Source organism: Mus musculus, chromosome 5 (genome assembly GCF_000001635.26).
Source record: "Mus musculus strain C57BL/6J chromosome 5, GRCm38.p6 C57BL/6J".
In the NCBI taxonomy this organism is placed as follows: Eukaryota; Metazoa; Chordata; class Mammalia; order Rodentia; family Muridae; genus Mus; species Mus musculus.
This window is the reverse complement of record NC_000071.6, coordinates 92216563-92226678: the sequence shown is the minus strand read 5'-3', so window position 1 is coordinate 92226678 and position 10116 is coordinate 92216563. Positions and strand designations below refer to the sequence as shown.

The 10116-nt window shown below is 45.2% G+C and overlaps 1 long non-coding RNA gene across 1 annotated transcript; it reads right to left on the bottom strand.

Moving 5' to 3' along the window:
- Window positions 1-2670: 2670 nt before the first annotated feature.
- Gm42112 lies at window positions 2671-10116 on the bottom strand. Its single transcript, XR_880429.1, has 3 exons — window positions 10052-10116; window positions 4006-4143; window positions 2671-2804 (listed from the first exon to the last, which is right to left on the bottom strand). It is a non-coding gene; the product is annotated as a predicted gene, 42112 (long non-coding RNA).

The window sequence follows — 10116 nt, the reverse complement described above, 5'->3', positions numbered from 1 at the left end:
GAATTACCTGTGTGTTTGCTAGTGGGTGGATGTGCATGCGTGTGTGTGTGTGTGTGTGTGAGTGTGTGTGTGTGAGTGTATGTGTGTGTGTGTGTGTGTGTCTGTGTGTGTGTGTGTGTGTCTGTGTGTGTGAATGAATAGATAGTGGTCCCAACCTCATTTTAGAATCTTTACAAAGTAGAACTCAGGTGTAGAAATGTTTAAATTCTCAAATCTACTCTAGTTATCACTGATAATTTAACACCCTTATGATTTTATTTCATATATTTTATTTTGATTCATATTATTTTGTTTTAAAATGTCATCAGTAAAAGAAAATTTTAATTGTATATAATCCTATGACCCAAATATATAGTTTTTTCATTATGTACTTATAGCACTTCTCTGATTTTATGTCCTCATTTTTAAATAAATTTACACTTAATTATACATACTTTTTCCTTGCCGCTATATAATTTTCAGAGCTATCGTTTAATAGCTGTATAATTTTCTTTTAAATTAATGTACCATAATCTGTTTGGTTCCCAATTAATAAACAGATATGTTGTTTAGTTTTTCATACATAACATCATGCCTAATTTGTAAAAATATTTTTTGAATAATATGTTTTCTTAGGATACAAATCTCAGGAATGGGGTTGCTTTGGTAAAGGATATTGTGTTATTTAGGCTTTTCGGGGAAACCAATAGGCTATAGACAAGATTTATTCTATAGAATTGGCAAGGGCCTGGAGAGATGGCTCAGTCAGCTAAGTGCACATGTGCCATGCATACACAAGCACCTGAGTTTACCTCCAGCACTCACAGGGAAAGTTAAACGCAGTGCTAGAAGGTAAGGGCTGGCTAGCCTAGCCTCACTCTGGGCTCAGTGAGAGTCCTTGTCTCAAAAAGTATGGAGAGGCATAGGTAGAGACATCACACATTAACCACACACATACCATACACACACACACACACACACACACCATATATATACCACACATACACACACCACACACATGCACACCACACACACACCACACATATACACACCACACACACACATCATACATACACCATACATACACCACACACACACACACCACACACTGCATACACACTACACATACCACATACCACACACACACACACACACACATATATATATACACACACATACACACACACCATACACATAACATACACACATGCATACACACTGCACATGCTATACACATACTACACACACACACACACACACCTTTTACCCGAGCTAGGGCTGCCTTTAGACTCAGTGTATGACTGAGGATAGCTTTGAACTCCCAATCCTCTGGTACTTACCTCTCAAGTGAATTTTACCACAAATTCACAACTTGAGTGGTGTCATTTCAAATGTTTGCTAGAGGTGAATGAATAGTGTTCCTTTTATAATTTACTGTATGTCCCATCGACTAATGCCAAACTGTCTCCTCTCCCTCATTTTATTTATTTGTGAATGAAGGAGAACTTTCTGAATGTGTGACTTAATGAAACAGGCAGAAATGGGGTCCATGAGTCCATAACCCCCACCACAGCTCCACCCAAGATGCTGCCTAGTTTATCTGAGGCACATAGGGATAGACATTACTCTCTCCACCCCATCGAATGCTATGCAGCCATTAAAAAGGATGGTCTGCTGTGGGCTGTTGGCTTTACATTGGGACTGAGGTGGGCGGGGCTTTCACTTTTTATATAAATGGCACACTAGTAAAGATTGAAGTAAAGTTTTGGAGAAAACTATAATTTCTAAAGGCGTGCAGACTGTGAGGATGCTGAGAGAGTCATGTTCAGCAAGTAAACTACAAGGAGAGGAATATCAAGAGAGCAAGGAGACAACCACAGACTTGCAAATGTTTATGAGGAGGCCATTGTAGTGTAGTACACCTTCAGTTCCAGCACTGGAGAGACAGGAGCAGGCAGACCCGTTACATGGAGGCCAGCTGGTCTGCAACTGACCCTGTCTCAACTTGTTACAGGACATAACAATTTGATCCTCAAGGAATGGATGTTCACATGTGTGTGTGTGATTGATGTGGGAGACTCCTGCTCACTGTGAGTGGGGCCACCCCTGGGCAGGTGGTTGTCCTGGGTTCTATAAGAAAGTATCCCGTCCCGCAGGATTCAGTTATTCGTGGGTGCGAGGGGGACCGCAAACCTGGAAGGAAATGGGAGTAAAAGAAGGAAGAGTCGGAGGACCAAGTAGATTGAACCTATCAAGGTCTCGTTTATTAGGCTGAGGTGCCTTCTTTTTAAAGCATACATCTCGGGGAATATGGGAGGGGTCAAGGGAGAATTATACAAAGAACAAAGAAGTGGGCATCTGCTGACATGGGGGCCGAAGTCAGGCGCCAGGCAGCGGGCACTCTGGATCTTATCTCTGGAACATCGATCCTCCTTGACAGCCTTGGGGGTCAGGCTAGGCTCAGGCGTAACTCATGTCCTTGGATGGCATGGGAACTCAGGAAGAGATAGGGAAGAGGGGACTATAATTCAGCTTTTACAGCCTCAGGTGCCAGGAAAGGAATAGGGAGGAAAGGGGGGTGACAACCAGCTCTCAGTACAAGGCCATTTGGCCTGCTAGGGAGATTGTGAAGGGCTCACTTTCTCACGGGATGGTCTCTGACAAGAAAGCAGACTGAGCAAACCATGGGGTGTAAGCCAATAAGCAGCACCTGTCCATGGCCTCTGCATTCACTCCTGCTTCCAGACTCTTGCCCCTTTCAGTTTCGGTCCTGACTTCCTTCCATGACGATAGTAATACATCCAAATCAATAAATCATTTCTTTCCTGAAAAAAAAATGGATGTCTCCTGTGACAGGATTTTCCCTGTCCAATTATATTAAAATATTAGTGCAGCAGGAGGCCTGTGATTGGACAGGGGAAAGGGAGGCAGCGCTGAGAGTTGGAGAGACAGACTGTCTTGGGGAGAGGGAAAGCCAAGGTGGAGACGGATGGACAGGAAGGAGAACCAGATCCAGCATGGTTTTAATAGCCACAGGTAGTTATGGTGTCATAAAAGGTAGACTATTTGGGGTAATTTGTCTAATCTAGGTGGGCAGCTTTTATCATTATCAATTGGGTCTGAAATTATTGTATTGGTATCTTGTGAACTGAGAATTTATTAATTATCTGACTTGTTAATTATATATAGAGTTTTGGCGGGGAGGGGGGGTAGCTAGAGACAGAGCTGGTGGGACTGCACCAGGGCAGAGAGTTGTGGAGGGGAACTGTGTGGGGCTGGCCTGGAAGTGAAGGGAACTTGGGAGCTCCATTCCCATCTCCCCCACCAAGAGTTGGCAGAGAGAGAGAGTAGCCCAGCTACTCTACTCCTCTCTTCTCTCTTCTTCCTTCTTCTTTCTCCTCCTTCTTTCTTCTTCTTCCTTCTTCCTCCTTCTTCTCCTTCTCCTTCTTCTCCTTCTTTTCCTTCCTTGTCCTTCCTTCTTCTTTTCCTTCTTCTTCTCTCTTCTTCTTCTTCTTCTTCTTCTTCTTCTTCTTCTTCTTCTTCTTCTTCTTCTTCTTCTTCTTCTTCTTCTTCTTCTTTCCTTCTCCTTCTTCTTCTCTCTTCTTCTTCTTCTTTCTTCTTCTTCCTTCTTCCTCCTTCTCCTTCTCCTCCTTCTTCTCCTTCCTTGTCCTTCCTTCTTCTTCTCTCTTCTTCTTCTCTTCTTCTTCTTCTTCTTCTTCTTCTTCTTCTTCTTCTTCTTCTTCTTCTTCTTCTTCTTCTTCTTTCTTCTTCTTCTTTCTTCTTCTTCCTTTCTCCTTCTCCCTCTTCTTTCTTCTTCTTTCTTCTTCCAGACATGGTGAGATTCACGGTCATTTTTAAGTCACTGTCTGTATACACACTGAAATACATGCTGGGATTTGTTCCAAAATAGAGACTGATAGATGGGGGTGGGAGCAAAGCCAGGCTTGCCCTGACTGGATCACCAAGAAGCTATGAGAGGGAGCTTTGCATTTAAATTTTTCTATAAAATACTTTTTTAAAACTTACACTTCAGGGCCAGGTGTGGTGTTACATGAAGAGTAATTCCAGTGCCTGGGAGGAGAAGGCCGGAGGGTTGTTAGCTTGCGGTCAGCTTGGGCTCATCATTAGTTTTAGGGCAACCTGCACTTCAGAGTGAGACCCTGTCTTAAAAAATAAAATAACATATGAAAATTAGATTTCAGTGTAGAGGCCGGGCAGTGGTGGTGCACACCTTTAATCCCAGCACTTGGGAGCCAGAGGCAGGTAGATTTCTGAGTTCGAGACCAGCCTGGTCTACAAAGTGAGTTCCAGGACAGCCAGGGCTATACAGAGAAACCCTGTCTTGAAAAAAACAAAACAAAACAAGATTTCCATGTAGAGTGAGAGAAGAAAATAGCACACCTGCTAAATCAAATGGGGGTACAAACTTCCTTAGGACACAGCTGTGACCAGGTAGGGTCCAGCATGGTCACTAAACCTCTGTGTGGTCAAGAGTTGAACAGAGACCTTTGTTGTTGTTGTTCTTGTTCAATCTGGTTGGATTTCAGTAGAAAAAGTGAAATGGCTAGGCTGATTCCAGGACAGGCTTCAAATCGGCACTTAAGGAGACTAGGCCTAAGTCTCTGTTTCCAAGAACTGAACAATTCCAAGCAAATCCAGGCCTCAGGAGCTGCCCCAACACCTCACCTGAGGCAAGGACAATGGGTCAGCAGCAGTTTCCAGACTTCCTCAGCAACAGTTTCCAGACCTCCCCCAGCAAGTTTCCAGCCCCCACACATCTCTATAGTAATGGAATGTCCATAGAGATGGACCCAACACATTAACATAGAGGTCACCTACCCAGAATTCCCTAATATGCTTTAAATCAAGCCTGGCTCACTTGGTTGTCTCTCTATTCTGGTAATGAGAGGCCCCAGCATGCTGGACTTCTGCAGAATAAGACATCCTTTGCGTTTACATACTATTTGAGTCTGAGGTATCATTCTTCGAATCTGACCCTTACAAAAGCACCTAATCTCATTAAGCAAAGGTTCCCTTGCCTGGGAAGAGGCTATCATAAACTATCTTCCAGGGAAGTCAGGAAGGTTGTTAAAGTAAATTACTATGCGAACAAGGTCCAGGGAAGGATCCCTAAGCATCGCTGGCTAGGGCCCATGAGTGACCTTAACCTTTAGCTTTGCAAACATAAGCAAAATGACTTCTTTTTTTACATCTGTCTATCCTAAAGAAAGCCAGAGCTTTAGCTGACCAGAAGCGGCCAGTGAAGGCAAGCAAGCATGCTAACTAGAGAAGTTCTGGGGGTTAGACCAAGCAATGCAACTTGATTGCCCTTCTTTGTCTGATTCAGTGGTTCTCAATCACAGAGAACTTTAAAAAATGCCAGGACTTGAGTGTTATCTAGACTGAGTAGCTCAGAATCTCTTCAAATATGTCCTGGGCACAAGAATTGTAAATGATGCCGGGCAGTGGTGGTGCACGCCTTTAATCCCAGCACTTGGGAGGCCGAGGCAGGTGGATTTCTGAGTTCGAGGCCAGCCTGGTCTACAAAGTGAGTTCCAGGACAGCCAGGGCTACACAGAGAAACCCTGTCTCGAAAAAAGCAAAAGACAAACAAACAAACAAACAGAATTGTAAATGATATCACAAACGCTGGTTCTACCCATTAGGCAATATAATCGACTATGTGATTGCTCTTTGGTCGATGTAGTTCAGAGGCATTAAGATCCGGCTTGGTTAAATCCATTCTTTTTATTTTTAAATGTGACCATATATGTTTAGACTAAGCTGATCCTTTAGCTTCCAAGTGTTGGGATTCAGGTATGGGACACACACGCACGCACAAGCACACATGCACACACACACACACACACACACACGCTCACACTTAGCTCATTCTCGTATGAGCAGTTTTCAGTGTCTGGATGTGCTCTCCGGGTGTTCTGGAAGGGCAGGCTCTGGTCAGTTGTTCATCTTTGTACCTATCTGGTCGCAGCTGACCTGCCAGTTGCTGACTCAAGAGCCAGTTCATTTCAGATGTCTCCAGTGGAATTTTCCAGTGTGTGTCTGTGCCCTCTGTGGGCTGTATCCCGCCTGGTTACACTAGGTTTTGGCTTTGGTAAAGCTCTTAGCTTCCTCTGTAATTGATGTAGACCCCAGCCCAGCTCCTGAGTCACACACACTCCAGGCCAGGGGCTTTTGGCTCATACACTTGAGTCATGCAGAGCTCTTGAACCTGGGAGCCTTGGCGCCAGCAGGGAGTCTGGCCACACCCCAACACCCTGCCCAGAGCTTTGCAATTTCAGCTTCCTTTTTGGTGACTCTATCTGCTCCAGAGTGTTTCAAATGAGGACTATGTTGAGCTGGACTATACAAAAGCCTTGTGCAAGAGAATAGAGTTTCTAGAGAGATAGACACTGTGAAAGTCCAGACTTGTCAAGGCTCTACCCGCTACACAAGTCTTGGGAAGCTAAAGAGAGAAGTATTTCTCATTTTATCCAAGGGTTACTTTTCTTCAAGGCACACCCTCAAATTCGACAGACACCTGGGTGAGACGTTTTCACCCAGACGGAAGCTCAAAGGGTCCCTTTGCATCCCTGCAACCTTGAGTAAAATGCCTTGACCATTCCCTTGACTGGATCCTGAGGTGTGTGATAAGAGCCACTTCCTCAATTCCTGGCAAGCTTGGAGGAGTTGAGGCATGAAGTAATTGGGTAAGCGATGCAGAGCTGTGAGCCTCAGCTGTGTTAATCACGCTCAGAAGTCCCCTAGCCTGGAACTTGCCTGTGACTCACCCGCAGGACTTGTTTCCAGGTCTGATTAGGGTTCAGTTTGGGAAATGAAAATGTTCTCAAGATGATTTTTGCACACACATAAACAAAAACAAAACCCTAAATACATTTAATGCCGCTGAAGTGTAAACTTTAAAGTGATAGACATCATACTACATCTACCTTATGGGCATAAAAACATTTTAACAGCTCAGTAGCATTTCTAGGAAGCCCCCTGGTGAAAGTGCTAGTGCTTACTCAGAGGTCATGTTTGAGACTCGCCTTGCCTGCCAATGACGACCCTCAACCATCAGACTGAGCTCCCGAGTGTAAAGGTTCCGTGTGGCTGGCTGGTCTCTGGGATCTCCATAGCAACAGTCCACAGCACTACACCACCACCATCTAGATTGAATGCAAATCTCTCCTGCCTTCAGCGTCTTGCTGCTGGGCGCCAGTGCTTTGCATCAAAGCAGGGGCATCTCTTTATTTAGGCAAGTAAATAGAATTTAGTTGCAGGCTCTTTTTCTTTCGTTTTTTTTTTTTTTTTTTATGTATATGAGTACACTGTAGCTGTCTTCAGACACATCAGAAGAGGGGACCTTGGATTCCATCACAGATGAGCCACCATGTCGGGCTGAATCCTGTGGTTATTCTCCGGGTCCGTTCTGCCGCCACACAGACTAATGGAAGTCTAATCTGAACCCTGCGGCTCTGCTCATAGTGGGTTTTGGTACTCCGATAGCTTGGCCCTTCCTTCTGTTTAGCTCTGCATCTCTGAGGATGCCCCAAGGGCTCTCCCTGTTGTAATGCTCAGCGCTCAGCGGGCAGCACTTCCTCCTTCCCCTATAAGAACCACATGAGTCGCACAGACTGTGGGCTCTGGGAACCTGCAAAGCAATCGCTCCTTGTCCTTTGTCTCTGCCTTCTAAGACACTTTTCTTCCCCTCTACCCCATTCTTGACTCTCAGCCAGTTGGCCTTTTTGTTGTTTTTAGTCAGTTCTTAGTGTGTGGCCCAGGCTAGCCTCAGTGTGTGGCCAAGGCTGGCCTAGAAATTCACTGTGTAGCCCTGATTCACATTGAACTCTGGCTTTGTTGCTTGCCTTGATATCGTCTCGTACAGTCCAGACTGGCCCTCGACTCACTGTGTAGCCAAAGATGATTTTTGAATTCTTGATCCTCCTGCCTCTTCCTCCTGGGTGCTGGGATTATAGGAGTGGGCCGCCATGTTTGTTTGACTTGCTGGCACGGAAGTCATGACTTCCTGCCTCAGCCTCCAGGGTGCTGCCCCCCACCCCTCCCGCCCAGATCAACCAACAAACTGCTTAACAACTATTAAAATTAGTGTTTACAAAGCATCTATGCGTTCTTTAGCAATACACATTGCTTATTTAGTTTTCGATGGTTTTAAAAACATCCATCCATAGGGCCACATATTCTTTCTCACCAATTCAGAAATATTTCCACCACCCAAAAAGAAATCCAAAATCCGGGGCTGGCAAGATGGCTCAGCGGGGAAGAGCACTGGCTGCTCTTTCAAAGGTCCTGAGTTCAAATCCCACAACCACATGGTGTCTCACAACCACCATTAATGAGATCTTGATGCCCTCTTCTGGTGTGTCTGAAGTCAGCTACAGTGTACTTGTGTATAATAATAAATAAATCTTTGGGCCGGAGCAAGCAGGGACTTAGCAAATGTAGTCTGACTGGAGCGAGCGGTATCCTAAAATATTCAATTCCCAACAACCACATGAAGACTCACAACCATCTGTACAGCTACAGTAGATTCACATAAACAAACAAACAAACAAACAAGTCTTTTTTTTAAAAAAGAAATCCAAGATTCACCAACGGTTCTCCATTCTTTTCTCCCCAGCTCCTCCCCCCCTCCTTTCCTGGCTCACTTATTCTGAATATTTCATAGGAACAGAACCATGGGCCATGTGAGATTTCATGTCCTGTGGTTTTTATTCTTTGCACAATGTTTTCAAGGAACAGCCTTGTTGTGGCACATGTTGAAACTTTGCTCCTTTTCATGAGGGAATAATACTCTGTGTGCATAGGTCACATTTATTTATCCAGACACAAGTGTCTGCATCTCCAGCTCCAGGGGGTCTGACACCCTCTTCCAGTATCTAAGGGTACAGTCACTCACATATGCGTGACAGACACAGACACACACACACAGACACACACACACACACACACACACACAGACACACACAATTTTCAAAAATTAATCAAAATCATTTAGTGGATTCTGTTCAAAAGTTGAACGTGTTTCTTTCTTTTATCTTGAAGGTAATGTATGTTAATAACCTTCTCCATTTAGCCTCAAGAAAGTGAGCTTCCCTGCTGATCCTTGCAAGAAGCACCCAGCGGCCATTCTAGATCCCTGAAAACAAAGCAGAACCAAACCAAACAACCCAAAGAGAGTCTGGCGTGTCACAAGCATGTAATTCCACTACTTCAGAGTGTCAGTCTGGTCTACGCACCAAGTTCCAGGCCAACCAGAGTTTCTTGGTGAGACCCTGTCTCAAACAAACAAACAAACAAACAAACTATAAAGTCTCAAATGAACCTACCCCATCCCCAACAAATGCCTGAGAAGTCTACTAGCATATCAAAGCAGACGCTGGCCAGCTCTCCCAGCATCCCTTGGTACCAGTGGCTCCACCCAGCACTTCTCACCCCACCATCTACCCCCAAACTTTGCCTCTTCCCTTCCCATTTGCCAGCCCCCTCGTCCTTTTCTCTTCCTCCTTACCCCATCCCCCTCCTCCTTCTCCCCCTCTCCTCCCTCCTCCCTCTCCCCCTCCCTCTCCCCCTCCTCCCCCTCTTCCTCCCCCTCCTCCTCCTCTCAGGGCCAGGTTCAGTCTGGTCCCTTTCAAAAGCCTCTGGCTGTTCTTTCCCTAGTATCTACAATAAAACGTTCTCCTCAACCATAAAACGTTCTCCTCAACCATACTTAGGAGCGGTCATGCCCTCATTTTCATTCACAAACACCGAGAAAACCCACAGTGACTAAGAGTAGACTGTCCCATTGAATTTCTCTAAAACTGAAAAATTCAGTCACCCAAGCTCTGAGTTTCACTGATCCCACCACAGCTGCCTCTTGGAGGGGACACAGGGAATGCTCTCCTGGGTTGGGGGCCAGAACCCCGTTATCTAGCTGTATATAGTTGCGGGTGCTTTAGCTTCCTCTGAAGAAAATACCGTGAAGAAGAGTCAGGCTTGACTACTTGGCTACCGACTCGGCCATGTCCCAACTAAACTTTGAGTAAAGTGTGAGAGACACTGGTCTCACCTGCAGGGACTGTTGGAAGGGTGGAGCGTGAAGGGAAGGCGTCTCTGAAAGGTGTCAGAATACGG